We start from the raw sequence: 16,922 nt of genomic DNA on the forward strand, positions 1-16,922 counted from the left end.
TAATGTCCTTCCTCATCTCTTATTGTAGTCTTTGGCTTAAAATCTAATTGATCTGATATAAGGATTGCCACCCCAGCTTTCTTTTGATGTCCATTAGCATGGTAAATTGTTTTCCACCCCCTCACATTATGGCTGGGGGTGTCTTTGGGTCTAAAATGAGTTTCTTGTAGAGAGCATATTGATGGGTTTTTTTTTTTTTTAATCCATTCTGATATCCTGTGTCTTTTGATTGCGGCATTTAGCCCATTTACATTCAGGGTTACTATTGAAAGATATGAATTTCGTGCCATTGTATTGCCTGTAGGGTGACTGTTACTGTATATTGTCTCTGTTCCTTTCTGGTCTACTACTTTTAGGCTCTCTCTTTGCTTAGAGGACCCCTTTCAATATTTCCTGTAGAGCTGCTTTGTCGTTTACAAATTCTTGTATTTTTTGTTTGCCCTTGAAGCTTTTTCTCTCTCCTTCTATTTTCAATGATAGCCTAGCTGGATATAGTATTCTTGGCTGCATGTTTTTCTCGTTTAGTGCTCTGAATATATCATGCCAGCTCTTTCTCGCCTGCCAGGTCTCTGTGGATAAGTCTGCTGCCAATCTAATATTTTTACCAATGTATGTTACAGACTTCTTATCCTGGACTGCTTTCAGAATTTTCTCTTTGTCACTAAGACTTGTACATTTTACTATTAGATGACGGGGTGTGGACCTATTCTTATTGATCTTGCCTCCTGGATTTTGATGCTTGTTCCCTTTGCCATATTAGGGAAATTCTATATAATAATTTGCTCCAAAATACCTTCTGCCCCCCTCTATTTTTCTTCTTCTTCTGGAATCCCAATTATTCTAATATGGTTTTGTCTTATGGTATCAGTTATCTCTCAAATTCTCCCCTTGTGGTCCAGTAGTTGTTTGTCTCTCTTTTGCTCAGCTTCTTTTCTCTCCATCGTTTGGACCTCTATATCACTAATTCTCTCTTTTGTCTCATTTATCCTAGTAGTAAGCGCCTCCATTTTTTATTGTACCTCTCTAATAGCTTTTTTGATTTCACTTGGTTAGATTTTAGGTCTTCTATTTCTTCAGAAAGGTCTTTTATTTCTCCAGACAGGGTTTCTCTAATATCTTTCATGCCTTTTTTGAGCCCAGCTAGTGCCTTGAGAATGGTCATTCTGAACTCTAGATCTGACATATCACCAACCTCCGTATTCATTATGTCCTAGCCTGCGGTACTGCCTCTTGTTCTTTTTTATGTGTTGAGTTTTACGCCCTGTCATTTTATCCAGAGAAGAATATATGAAGGAGAGAATAAAATACTAAAAGGGTGACAAAGACCCCAGAAAAATGTACACTAACCAAATCAGAAGTCCCTAAATTGGGGGGAGAAGAAAGGGCATAAAAAGAAATTTTAAAAAATTTAAATTTATATATATATATATAAAATATGTATTTTATATATATATATATATGACTGGTGAGTACAACAGAGCCACCCACTTGATTTTGGGTGTATTTTGGTCTCTTAGAAGAAACTACCTCCCAAACTTTTAGAGAAAGAAAGAACTTATATATATATATACAAAAATTAGGGTAAACAAGATGAAGGGATGAAATATGACTGTAAAGATGAAAATTTTTAAAAAATCCTAAAAAAGGATTTGATAAGATAAGTTGGTTGGAAAAAGAAAGAAAAAACAACAACAAACAAACTGGAGAGCATTTGCTTAGGCTGGAAACAAGAACAAAGCCCTGTGCTACATTTAGAGTATATTTTGACCTATTAGAAGACATTGTATCCCAAAAATTAAAAAAAAAACACCTATATGTATACAGAAAATAAAGTTAGATGCTATGAAGGATAAAATATTATTATAATAATGAAGGTTTAAAAAGATTTTTTTAAAGAAATGTTAAGATAAACTAGTTAAAAAACATTAAAAGAGGAAAGAAGGAAAAGTTAAAAAAATTAGAATAAGAAAAAAATAAAATAAAAAAATTAATTAACTTTGCAAGACTAAAGAATCATGGGGAGAAAGCCATGGATTCTATGCTTTGCTTTCCCCTAGCTCTGGAATTCCGCTGTTCTTGATCAGCGAGCTTGGTCTTGGCTAGATGTTCTTGCTGCTCTTCTCAGGGAAGAGCTTGTTGTAGTGATTCTCAAATGTGTTTGCCCAGGCGGAATTGCGTTGCCCTTGCCAGGGGCCAGGCTAAGTAATCTGTCAGGTTTACTCTCGGGAGCTTTTGTTTCCTAAATGCTTTTGGTAGAGTTCCGGAGGATGGGAATGAAAATGGTGGCCTCCCAATATCTGGCCTGGAGGAGCCGAGCGCTCAGGGCCCCACTCCTCAGTGCACCCTCAGAGAAAAGCAGTCAATCACTCCCATCTCCTTGGTTCTCGGCTGTGCTCCGAGCTCACCCAGAGTGTGACTGAGCATTTCTGTCTCTGGCACATGACCCCATTTGGAGTCTCCAAACCCAGCAGATTCCTGCTGTGCTGCTCTTCCGGTGGAGGAAGGTGGGTCTCCCCAGATCTGCCACTTGTGGTGTCCCTGCTCAAAGAGCAGAGGCCTGACAGTGCCGTGGATCACAGTTTAAGGTAACCCCAAGCTGAGAGCTCACTCCTCAGCTCCGTCTCTGTAGTCAGCTTCCCCGTTCTGACACCTATGAGCTCTGCTACACTCAGACACCCCAGATCCTTCTGTGACCCCGTGGGACCTGAGACCACACTGTCCCTGTGAGGGCTCCACCCCCACTTAGCCTCTGGAGCAATGTCCCTCAGTGGAGCAGACTTCTAAAAGTTTGGATTTTGTGCTCTGTTGCTCCACTGCTTGCTGGGAGCTGACCCCTCCTGCTGCAGTCTATCTTCCTGTCATTTCGGATTTACTTCGCATGTCCTACCTTTCAGAAAGTGGTCGATTTTTTTGTTTCTAGAATTGCTGCTGCTCTTCTCTTTGATCTCCTGTTGGGTTTATCTCTTGTAGGCATTTGATAGCTTTATCTATGATATATATTTTCAACCTATTTTATTTAATTTCATATATGAAGATGTTTAAATTGTTACTATAATATATTTAAACTCGTAAGAATTTTTCCTTTGTGTTTATACCCTTGGTTATCTTCCTGGGGAAGTAATTCATCATACCAAGTTCTATAAAACACACACACACACACACACACACACACACCCGTTCTTTTTGTTTTGATCTTCCCTGCTCTTAATTTATTTTCTCTTACTTTATTTTACATTTCCCTTATACATTGCTTTAAATCACTTCTGAAACAAGACAGTATATAAAAGCATAATATATTTCTTATCCAAACAAACAACAAAATATGAACACCAACTAACATATAATAAGGAAGACCAATGAGGATATTTGAAATTAGAATTTTCTTTATAATTAGAATTATTATTAGAATAATAAATTAGAATTTTCTTTATATTCTATGTCTATATTAACTTAGTAGTTTAGTGTTAGAATCATAAGTTTCACTGAGTTAAGTGTTCATATTATACATGCAAGGTATATAATGTGTAAATGTAATTTGATGATATTTGAAATTAGAATATATCAATATAATATAATATACATCAAATATCAAGTGATATTTGAAATTAGAATTTTCTTTATAATTCTATGTCTATATTAACAGTAGTTTAGTGTTAGAATCATAAGTTTCACTGAGTTAAGTGTTCATATTGTACATGCAAGGTATATAATGTGTAAATGTAATTTTGAAGTTGAAAACATATTTTTACTTAGACATTAATTAATGACCTTCATCAAGAGAGTAACAAAATTTTACTTAAGCCAAAAAAAGCATAATCTTCTCAGCAAAGTTGGTATTCACAAATGTGTGCATTGCTACCCCTTACTATAGACATGTCAGTATTCAGCATTTTGCTGTGATGTACATAAAAAAATAGAGAAACACAAAAAGAAAAGCAATAAAAGAATGGCAGATGGAGGCAATCTTTTAGTTACCAGGTAATTGTGGAACTTTTGTCTGTCTTATTTGGAGTGGGACTTTGGTTTCTTGAGAGGACACATAAGCACACAATGGCTAAGCCAAAAATTCTGCTTCTTCCCAATCAGTAGTTTTTAGATATACCTGAATTGAACCAAATGGATTAAACACTTACATTTAAATGTTTCAATTATCTAATGTCTACATTTACAATTTTTTGGTGCTATAAGTTGAGCTATTTGGTTTTATCAAACCTAAGTTCAGTCATTAGAAATTTGGTAAAGAGAAAAGAATGTGAGATACAGAGTTAGAGAGAGCTCGGTACACTCTCAACTGGGTAGCTTGCTAAATCTATAGCTTTGAAAAATGACTCAAGCTTTATGGCACAAATTTTAATCTATAAAATGGAGTAAAAATCACCTTATCAAGCTTTCTCCAATGATTGAATTAAATAAATTAAGTAATTATATATGATTTTAAAGCAATAGCCCCAAGCCCAGAGTATAGTAGGTGCTCAGTTGTGCTTTTTTCTTCTAACTATTGGTATCAGTTTTTATATATGAGAAAGAGAAATAAACTTCAGTTTAGTACTATTATTATAAGAATCTCTAGGCAAATTTGTTGACAGTGGAAGTTGTTTAAATATGTCTAGTTCAAAGTGATAGAGTAAAACTAGCATCATCTCATTTTCTTCTCAGATACCATATAAAATCAGCAAGAAAAATAAAAACTGGAAACATAAACATGCTTTGTTATAAAACTATGAGGGGTCTTATAATCCATAAAATATGTGGAAGCATTGCCACAAGCAATGAACATCAACAAAAGTGAAGGAAGATTAAAAAGATAATTCAATCCAATAATTCCACTCCTAGTCTAAAAGAATTGAAATTAGAGACTCAGATACTTGTACACCAATATCCATAGAATATTCATAATTGCCCAAAGGTGGAAACAATCCAAGTGTCTATCGATGCTTGAATGAGTAATGACAATGTGTTGTATACATACAATGGAACATTGAACAATAAGAAGGAATGAAATTCTGACAGATGCTGTGACATGGATGAACCTTGAGAACATTATGCCAAGTGAAATAAGCCAGACATAAAAATAAAAATATGTATGATCCCACTTATATTAGGTATCTAAAATAGGCAAATTTATAGAAAAAGAAAGAGAATAGGGGCACCTGGGTGGCTCAGTGGGTTAAGCCGCTGCCTTCGGCTCAGGTCATGATCTCAGGGTCCTGGGATCGAGGCCCGCATCGGGCTCTCTGCTCAGCCAAGAGCCTGCTTCTCTCTCTCTCTCTCTGTCTGCCTCTCTGCCTACTTGTGATCTCTGTCAAATAAATAAATAAAATATAAAAAAAAAAAAGAAAAAAAAGAAAAAGAAAGAGAATAGATATTACCAGGGGCTGTGAGGAGGAGAGATTATGGAGTTATTTTATGAGTACAGAATGTCTGGAATAGTAAAAAAGTTCAAAAAAATGGATAGTGGTGATGGTTTCACAGCATCATGAATATACTTAATGCCATTGATTGTATACTTAAAAATGATTAAAAATGGTAAATTTAATGTTTTGCATAGTTTATCACATTGAGAAAGAGAAAGAGAGAAAATACAGTTATTACAGATCTCAGAAAAACTTCACAGTAAACACATCACAAGGAAGGAGACATTCTTTTTTTTTAAGATTCTATTTATTTATTTGAGAGACAGAGAGAGAGCATGAGAGGGGAGGGGTCAGAGGGAAAAGCAGACTTCCCACTGAGCAGGAAGCCCGATGTGAGACTCAATTCAGGGACTCCAGGATCATGACCTGAGCAGAAAGGAAGTTGCTTATATAACTGAGCCACCCAGGTGCCCAAGAAGGAAACACTCTCAATACAAAACCAAAGTCTCACATTCACAATGAAGGGAATAGGATGCATAGTTTTAACAATGGATTCTCTGTATAGTTTGGTTCTAAGTACCGGAGTGGGAAGAAAAGTCTGCATTATGAGCAAGCTTACACCTACCTTCATCTATCAGCAAGAAGAAGTTAAAACTAAAAGAATTCACAAAATCTCAAGAATAATTCCTTCAAGTACAAAATATAGCTATGGCATCTGGCCAACTTGAATTTTCTGCAAATAATTAGTTGAGTGGGGGAAACACCCAATGTCTTTTTGTTCAAATAAAAAGAATCCAAAAGGAATGGGCACATTATTGTTACAAGAAAAAGTGAAGGAAGGAACAAGAATAACAAGTCACAGATAAATATCACCTACTTGAAAAATGTTTTTATGGAGCAAATCAAAATTGTACTCAAATATGGTTATATATATTTTTTAAATCAGTGATTCAATAATTTTTATGAAAAAAGAATACAAGGCAGAGATGCAAAGGTTCAGGGAAGAAATGGTAAAGATAGTAGGAGAAATGAGCTGAAAATACAGTAAAGAACATAGAAGACAGGACTGATAAAACTGAAAAAAAAAACACAACAACACAGGTATAATAAATATTTGATCAAAATTTTAGAGAAAATGATAGATATAGGAGATATAAATTATAGGAGTCCACAAAAAAGAAAAGCAAAATAATAGAACAGAGGAAATATTCAAGAAATAAAAAAGGCTTGAAAGGACCTACCTAGCAATATTTGGTACCAAACTGTGAATACTGTTAAATATCAAGTCTAAAGAAATAAGCCTCTTAAAAGACGTGTAAGATGCAAAAATGGAGGAAAACATTCAATACTCTACCTCCGCAATTGCTCACTTCTCATTTTCTTTTAAACGCACTCTAATGAGGCTTCTTCTCTACTGCTCCTCCAAGGTCAGACTGCTCTTGTCAATGTCACCAGTGACCTCTGCATTGCCAAGCCCTATGGTGGATCCTTGGCAGTTAGGCACAGCTGATGATTTAAAATCTTAAATCATATTTAAGATTTTCCTCCTGACTTAAAATTTTCCTCCCTCTCTCTGAGGGAGATCTTAGTCTCCCTCACAAAAGAATTGAATTAAATGGAGAAATATAGATGTGGGCATAAAGAAGGGAGGTACAAGGTTGGAGGGCAGGGTTCTACAGTTTTCAAGGAATGAAAGTGTGACCTAAGAATTTTGTACTCAACTATAATCATTCAATATTTGTGAAGGCACGGATATTTTCAACATGCAAGACAAAGTCAGAGATAATGCTCTCATAACTCTTTTTTAAGAAAGAGAATCTTAGGAAACAAATTGAGGGTTATTGGAGGGAAGGAGGGTGGGGAGATGGGGTACCTGAGTGTTAGACATTGGAGAGGTTATGTGTTCTAATGAGCACTGGGTATTATATAATACTGAAGAATCACACACCCATACCCCTGAAACAAATAATATATTATATGTTAATAAAAAAAGGGCAGTATAGGATATATTTTCATAGCCAAGGATGGCTAGAATATTATAGCAGATAAACTGGTAATGAATGCTGCATCTATTTGGGATTGGGTCTAATATTAAGTAAATGAAAGTATATGCTTATAAAGTGGAATATAAATTGAGACAATACAGAAATTAGATCATTTGAAAGGGGAAACTGAGAGTGGAAGGAAGAGAGATGATGGGAAGAATATAAACCTGCTGACTTCCTCATGTTTACTAGCAAAAGGTAAAGGAATACTATGTGAAGTTGATAATCAATAAATAGAAGTAAAAATGATGTATCAGTCAGGGTCCCAGCAGGACATAGATGATATACTTGAATGGGATAATTGAGAAGGTTAACAAACTGAAGACACTGCTCTCAGATTACATTCTGGCAGCAGAAAACAATAAGTATAATAAATCTGTAAATGATGTAGTATATTGGAAGATGATAATTTTATGTAAGCAGAAGAGCAGAATAATCTCTATGTGGAGTGCTAGAGTTAGCAATAAGCATGGTCAGATGAGCTTCATGGAGAAGATGCCATTTAAACAAAATTTCAAGATATTGAGGAAGTTAGCAATAAGAATATCTTAAGGATATTGTAAGAATATTATAAGGAAGAGCTAGTATAAATATCTGAAGACAAGAACATGCTTATAATATTCGAAAAACACAAGGAGATCAGTTGAGTTAGAGAAAATAGGTGAGAAAGAGAGTAGCTGGTTATCAAGTCTAAGAAGGAAAGGGAGCCAGATCATGTATAAAATTTTAGGTCTGAGTAAAATGAGCATTGAAGAGTTTATGCAAAAAAGTGACATGATATGACTCACTCTTTAACAAGAGCACTCTGTTATGTTGAGATTAGACTATAGGAGAGCAGGAAAGGAAGCAGGTTGAGTCAGGAGGGCTTACCTATTATCCAAGTAAGAAATATCAGTGACTCTGTTCAGAGTAGTAGTAGCAGAAGTGGTAAGAAGTGGTTATATTATTTCCATGTATTGAAGGTAGAGCAACAGAATTAAGAAAAATAAATATAAATAGTGCTAATACATTAGAAACCCATCCCATTCATATTAAGGGAAATTCAAATTAAAACATCACTACGATGCACCCACCAGAATACCAAAAGTTGAAGAAATAATCTGAAGTGTTAGTGAGGATATGGAACTACTCAAATTCAGGTATACTGGTGGTAGGAGTGTGAACTGGTAAGACTACTTTGGAAAACTGCAGCAGAAATTATAAAAAAGCTGAATATATATACACTTTATAGAGATTTTACTCCTAAATTTGTAAAAGAGATCCAGCTATAGGCCCACTAAAAGACATATATGAAATAAATGTTCATTGAATCGCTATTTCTAAAAGCCCCAAACTGGAAACTTCTCAGATTATACCTAAAATAGAATATAAACTATGGAATAATCATAAAACGTAATACAATATAGCAATGAAAGTGAGAAAGCTACATCAACATAATAAAGTATGAATAAATTCCACATACACACAGAATGTTGAATCAAAGACTTTGGTATAAAACTTATCAATTCAGTTTACAGAAAGGTCAAAAACAAGTAAAGCTAATCTGTAGTGTTAGAAGTCAGATGGAGGGTACCATTGGGTGGGCATTGGTGGTTGTTCCCAGGGACTGGAGGAGGGATTCTGAGATTCTGGTAATGCTCTGTTTTTCTTGATCTAGGCACAGATTACATGGAATTGTTCAGCTTGTGAAACACAATTTGTGATTTTGTACATTTGTACATTTTTCTGTACATATGCTATGCTTCACTTTAAAAAGTGAAGATGGTGCTTTTCACCTATGAGAGTGGCAGAAATATTAGGAAGTATTTTGGCTGGGGAATAAAAAGAAAAATATTCTCTTATAGTGATGGTATGAATGTAAATTAGTGCAGCATCTATGGAAGGCAATTTTTATCATATCAAATATCAAAACTAAAAATGCACATATTCTTTTTCCCAGCAAATCTGCTCCAAAGAATACATTCTTTCAGATACTCTAATGCATGAACAAAATGATGTGTGTTCAAAGTTATTCATTTCAGCATTGTTTGTATTTGTAAGAAATTGAAACAAATTCAAAGGCCATCAATAAACACCTCTTTAAATAAGTTATGGCAACAGTGATTCAATAGAAAATTATGGAGTTATAAAAAATGCACAAGGTTGGGGCGCCTGGGTGGCTCAGTGGGTTAAGCCACTGCCTTCGGCTCAGGTCATGATCTCAGGGTCCTGGGATCGAGTCCCGCATTGGGCTCTCTGCTCAGCAGGGAGCCTGCTTCCCTCTCTCTCTCTCTCTGCCTGCCTCTCCGTCTACTTGTGATCTCTCTCTGTCAAATAAATAAATAAAATCTTAAAAAAAAATGCACAAGGCTTTATTCACTGATATGGAGCAAATCCCAAGATATATATTTTAAATTTCAAAAAAAAAAAAATAGTGAAGTATAGGAGGCCTGAATGGCCTGTTTCCATTTATTTTAAAAGAATAAGTGCTTGTGTACACATAAGAAAGGATGAATAAGAAATTTATAACATTTAATGCTTCTAGGAAGGAGAATCAATAATGAACAACTAGTAGAAAGACTTTCTACAGTATACCCTTGTGGTCTTTTTGAATAGGTAAATATATTACTTTTTCAAAAAAATACAACATACATGGAAATGGAAATCAACTCATAAGGAAGGGAAATACGCATATGCTACCACAGAATAATTATAAATACAGAAGGAAGTGAATTTTCTTACCTGGATTCTGTACTCATGTGGTATTCTAAAGTCACACCTTATATCATTAAGTGTGAGATTTAATAAATCATTGAAGACATTCAGAGAAAGGCAGTTTTATAGTTCCTGCCTAATAGGATATAGAATACTCTTGTGGAGATTATTTATTGGACCATGTCATTGTCAATTTAAGGTCATGTCTACTTCTTTATTCATTGAATTGAGAAGAAAATAGATTATCTATCAAACAATTTATACTTCCCTTTGTGTTTTCCAGTTTTTTCATAATTTAAAAGAAATACTACAGAGACATGTTCTTCAAGAGTAGCTATGTTTATAAAGTATTTTATATCTGGATGAAAAGTCAAAAATGCTTTAGTTCTAACTCTTTGTTTATATTCTTAGGGTTAACAGTCTTTTGTGTTTTCAGAAAAATATAGATAGTACTAATATCTTTGCAACCTTAAAGATTTTATGAGAATCAGTTGTTTTATTCCTAATTATAATAATAAAAAGGCTAGGAACTTTATTTCAATGATTTATTAATGTGATTTTTTTTCTCTGTCATAGTTTGGCAATATGGTATGATTTATATCCAGATTCAAATAGTCAGGAAAATTTTATTTTGTCATAGTATGCCAAAAATTAATGTATTTTTAATGTATTTTTTAAATAGAGAGGTAAATATAGCTTTTATTCAATATTTTAAAATAGTGACATATTTAGTCTTTACATAAATTGTGTAACTACACCAAGAAACTGAATGAAGAATTATATGAGTTTGACAAAATCATTCCACTAAATGCCACCAATATTTATTGAGAATGTAATCTGTCTGCTAGAAAATACAGGATATGGAGAAGAACTATGGAGTCATAAAAATTCTTTGAGTGGTTTCTAAAGATGCAGAACAATCAGATACAATCTCTACCTAGAAGAGGCTTCTTTTATTTTGTTTATTTATATGTACCAAAGTTTTTATTTATTTATTTGACAGACAGAGATCACAGGTAGGCAGAGAGGCAGGCAGAGAGAGAGGAGAAGCAGGCTCCCCGCAGAGCAGAAAGCCCGATGTGGGGCTCCATCCCAGGACCCTGAGATCATGACCCGAGCCGAAGGCAGAGGCCTAACCCACTGAGCCACCCAGGCGCCCCTTGGATAGTTATATGTAAATATATTCAAAGATACATACAAAAAAGTAATTATGTCTGGGTTGTGCAGACAACAAATACTGCATGAGAAAGCTTGAGACATAACAGCCTATCAGTCCAGAAGGAAGTTGGAAAGCTGGCAGAATTACACAGAATCCTGAGAAAATCTAGTTTATTAAGCAACTTGTTCTGAATTCTACTTTATTGTGAGTCCATTATGTGTTTTATTACAGAGAATTCACATAGTTGCAAATAATAAACATTTGCTGAATAAATAACTGAATTAATTTTTCTGCTTGTAAGGAACTCATAAATCACCATGGACACAACATTTTCATAATTAATAAAACACAGAAAGAATACATGACACATTAATATACGGACAATAAAGAAGTTATATGGCACTTTGCAAATAATAAGGAATGAATTTTTTATTATTTATTTTATTTTATTCCACTTATTCTATTACTTTTATTTTATTTTTTGTTTGTTTTTGAGGTATAAATATTTGTTAGTGAGGTATAAGTACCTAGAGATAGTGCTATCTTGGAGCCAGCTCCATAACTGTGCATTAATTCATATGGTCTTAAAATACATCATAGAAATCAAGCAAAGCCCACAAATCAGAATTATTCCCTTCCTCCAGAACCAGTTGTTAAACTTGTTTAACATAGCAGAGTAAGGAGTTTAATACAGCATCCCATTCTGTAGGGGCTAGGTAAAAATGCATTTCCTTGAACAAAATTTGTAGTCTAGCTGACATTCACTGAACATAACTGCCATCCTAAAATTGGATATACTCCCAGCCATTTTGCCTGGCTCTGTGTCACTGAATCAGTGGTTTATAAAGAAAATTACATTATCTAATTTGTACTAATAAGGTTCCTCATAATTTCTTTATGGAGTCCACATGTGTCAGAACATAATGTGTTGTTCCATAGGGGCAGTATCCAAATGACTGGGAAAGAATGTGTGCTATGAAATGTGTAAGCCTGATAATTCACGGACTTGTTCTCCTGGGGCAAATAATATATACATTATATGTCAATAAAAATAATAAATAAATAGATAGATAGATAGATAGAATGGGTGAACAAAAGATAGAAAAGGGAAGAAGTTGGAATTGGAGAAATAATACTAAAAAAAAAAAAACATTCAACACACACTCATTTCAAATGTAGTTATTGAATACAAAACTGGGTTCCAGGTACTGTTCTACTTAATGCGGTGGTGAACTGAAATAAACACACTTTGTTTTCATGGAGCTAATGGCATTCCAAAGTGGAAAGGGAGCTGGAAAATGTTAGTGGTTTACAAATACCTTAGTTCTCTTATGAAAGGGATATATTTTAGCAGAGTGATGCAGTAGTTTCTACTCTTATTTTAAGCAAAGAGAATGGTTTTCTTTCATGAGATAAAGTATCTTTTTACCATCAGCTGGTTGCTGAAATCAGAGCCCTTATTATTTCTTATAATGCTTCTTTTCTTCTTGTCGTTGTCATCTTTGTCATATGGTCATCTTTTTTGTCTTCATCTCATCATTGTCTTTTTCTTCCTCTTCTTGTTCTTTATGAGCATTTAATTAGTTAATTTTTTAAAAAGATTTTATTTATTTATTTGATAGAGAGAGACACAGCTAGAGCAGGAACACAAACAGGGGGAGTGGGAGAGGGAGAAGCAGACTTCCTGCTGAGCAGGGAGCCTGATGCAGGGCTTGATCCCAGGATCCTGGGGTCATGACCTGAGTGGAAGGCAGACACTTAATGACTGATTCACCCAGGCATCCCAAATGAACATTTAATTGAAAAATTGTGGGAAACTTCTCTGGGGATTACTGTATAGATGAATTGGCATTTATTTGATATACTCTGCCATCCTAAAATATCCAATTTTAGTATGGCAAAATGTATCCAAAATTGGATATTCTCTAACTAGGAGTCATCCCTTCTTTTTTTAAAGTAGTGCTTTATTTCATAAGATGTTTACACCTTGAATTGCAATATTCATTCATTCAACCAGTGTCTACTGAATTCAGTCCTAGCTCTAAACGTTATTTTTGCCAGAGAACACTTTCCAGTTGCTAGGAAAATGTACCTCACTTGACCATTCCTTTCTACTTTTTATTGATATGACTGGGTTTTCTTCATCTTGCTTAAATTAAACATCAATTTTTTCCCCAGAAAACTGATTCTGCATCAACATGAACCCCAACCCCACTGTCTAAGGCAGAGACATTTTGGGCTCATAACAGGTCCTGGAGTCACGAGGAAAAATGTTTTTGCCAAGATTAGTATAATGATATTTTTTATTTACCCCTCATGTCAAATTTTTCCTTCTGGGAAGATTGATAATATGATAGTCTCCTAAGATTGTTTCTGGTCAGATGTCCCACTGAACAACTAGAGGTGCCTCAAATTCCAGTGACTCGGGCAGTGAGTTAAACCAGAGAATTTCTTTGCTTTGGATGGTAAAAGCAGATAATATATTGGCTTGCAATTTCTCTCACAAAAACATTCTAGAGCACATAATGGGGATGTGGGGGGTCTACTAAAATGTTGTTCTACTGGCCCTATCAGTAAAATAAGAATTCTTTTGGACAAACCATAAGAGACTCTTAATCTCACAAAACAAACTGAGGGTTGCTGAAGGGAGGCAGGTAGGGAGAGGATGGTGCGGTTATGGACACTGGGGAAGGTATGTGCTACGGTGAGTGCTGTGAAGTGTGTAAACCTGGTGATTCACAGACCTGTACCCCTGAGGCTAATAATACATTATATGTTAATAAAAAATAAAAAATCATAAGTAAAAAAATAAGAATTCTTTCAATTTTTAAATTAGCTTTTTTTTGAAAGAAGGTTTTCTTGTATTGTCCTCAAAACCTAAAATAGTTACCAAATTTGTAATTAGCAGTAATTAAATAGGAAAACTAGAGACCAAAAATTAAATATCATTTAGGAAAATTAATATATTCATGGTACATTTAGTATAACTATATAATTAATTTTATACTATAGCCATCAAAAATCAATCCAATTTCCTTTATATATCCTTTTATAATTAGGAACTTCTTATAATGCAATTGGCAGGTTGTCCATTTTTAAATACCAGACATTATTTGCTTAAGCAATTTAATGCCTACATGTGAAATTTCTTTCCAAATAAAGTATATGAATATATAACATATCATGATTTTTAAAAATGCTGTACTCAATCTTTTTATATATGTTATAATACCAAAATTTTGTTTTGAATGGTCATTATCTCCATAGCACAACTTCTTTAATGTCAAGATAAATGTATTGATTGATTGTTTAAGTCATTCATTAAAAGATATTTGCCAAGGGGCGCCTGGGTGGTTCATTGGGTTAAAGCCTCTGCCTTCAGCTCTGGTCATGATCCCAGCGTCCTGGGATCGAGCCCCGCATTGTGCTCTCTGCTGAGCGGGGAGTCTGCTTCCTCCTCTCTCTCTGCCTGCCTCTCTGCCTACTTGTGATCTCTGTCTGTCAAATAAATTTTAAAAATCTTTAAAAAAATATATTTTGGGGACAGCTATATGGCAGGCATTATGATAAGGGTACAGATGTCTGAAGGCTGCCACCCTCAAAGATTTTTTAGTTTAATGGAAAAAAAAAGTTATATAATCTAATTATAAACAGTGTAAAGGTATTCAGAAAAAAAATGGGTGGGGGCTACAGAAATAGTGGAAAGAGCATTAATTTCCATTTTGGGCATGGATAAAGCCTTCATAATGTAAGTGATATTTATATTCAACCTTGAAAGTCAAGAAAGAATCCCACACTAGGAGAAAAGTGTGTTTCACAGAAGGAGTGGGGAGGGGGTGGATTCTGCCCAGAAGGAAATACATGTCTGCAGTTAGGCTTAGGTGGAAGAGTGTGATATGTTTCAGAAACTTCCAAGTCCTGTCCTCAGTGTGACTAGGGTACAGAATGCATGTGAACAGAGAAATGAGCCAGGAGAACTGGGCAAGAGGGTCTTATATGAAGTTCTAAAGAGTTTTAGCTCACATCTGTAGTATAGGATGGGAAGACACTGAAAAGTATATAATCTATGAAGGAAACTACATTTCCTAGTTTGGTAGCAAAGAGGAGGACAGACTGAAAACTTTGAGGAAATGCAATGTAGGAGGCCAGGGACACTGCTATTATGAGAATGTTGGTGGAAGGCTCTGGGGACCTGAACTAAAGCAGTTGTGGTGAATAAGGATAGGAGTAAAGGTTTGAGAAGTATTTAAGAGGTAAATTTAAGATGAGTTCTAATTAGAATTAGATAAAGTAGATGTTCACATATTCATGTGTACATGCACCTTCATTCAGTCACTTCACAATTGTCTACTGATAACTCTTTATAAAAAATACCATGAGGAATCAGTCACAGCTCCTAGTCTTAGCCTAGAAATGGAAGAATGGCATATTTAAATATGTGGAATGAAAGATAAATGATGGCTAATGTCTCACTAATGAGAAACTTGATAAATAGTGTACAAAAAATAAAACTTGGATGCAAACTATTGTATCTATTACTAGCTCATTATTATTATTTTTTATTAACATATATTATTTGCCCCTGGGATACACATCTGTGAATCATCATGCTTACACATTTCACAACACTCACCATAGCACATACCCTCCCCAGTGACCATAACTCAGCCACCTTATCCCTACCCCAGACCCTCAGCAACCCTCAGTTTGTTTTGTGAGATTAAGAGTCTCTTATGGTTTGTCTCCCGCCCGATCCCATCTTGTTCCATTTTTTCCTTTCCCACCCCCCAACCCTCCCCACTCTGTCTCTCAAATTCCTCATATCGGAGAGATCATATGACTCTGATTGACTTATTTCGCTCAGCATAATACCCTCTAGTTCCAGCCATGTCATTGCAAGTGGCAAGATTTCATTTCTTTTGATGGCTGCATAATATTCCATTGTATATATACAACACATCTTCTTTATCTATTCATCTGTGGTTGTACTTCCAGGTTCTTTCCATAGTTTGGCTATTGTGGACATTGCTGCTATAAACATTTGGGTGCACATGCCCCTTCGGATCACTACATTTGTATCTTTAAGGTAAATACCCAGTAGTGGAATTGCTGGGTCATAGGGTAGCTCTATTTTCTACTTTTCGAGGAGTCTCCATGCTGTTTTCCAGAGTGGCTGCACCAGCTTGCATTCCCACCAACAGTGTAGGAGGGTTCCCCTTTCTCTGCATCCTTGTCAACATCTGTCATTTCCTGACTTGTTAATTTTACCCATTCGGACTGGTGTGAGGTGGTATTTCACAGGTGGTTTTGATTTGTATTTCCCTGATGCCAAGTGATGTGGAGCACTTTTACATGTGTCTGTTGGCCATCTGGATGTCTTCTTTGCAGAAATGTCTGTTCATGTCCTCTACCCATTTCTTGATTGGATTATTTGTTCTTTGGGTGTTGAGTTTGCTAAGCTCTTTATAGATTTTGGATACTAGCCCTTTATCTGATATGTCATTTGTGAATATCTTCTCCCATTCTGTCAGTTGTCTTTTGGTTTTATTGACTGTTTCCTTTGCTGTGCAAAAGTTTTTGATCTTGATGAAGTCCCAAAGTCCATTTTTGCTCTTGCCTTATTTGCCTTTGGTGATGTTTCTAGGAGGAAGTTAATGTGGCTGAGGTGGA

This window comes from Enhydra lutris, unplaced genomic scaffold (assembly GCF_002288905.1).
Source record: "Enhydra lutris kenyoni isolate GAN:26980312 unplaced genomic scaffold, ASM228890v2 scaffoldscaffold9, whole genome shotgun sequence".
NCBI lineage: Eukaryota > Metazoa > Chordata > Mammalia > Carnivora > Mustelidae > Enhydra > Enhydra lutris.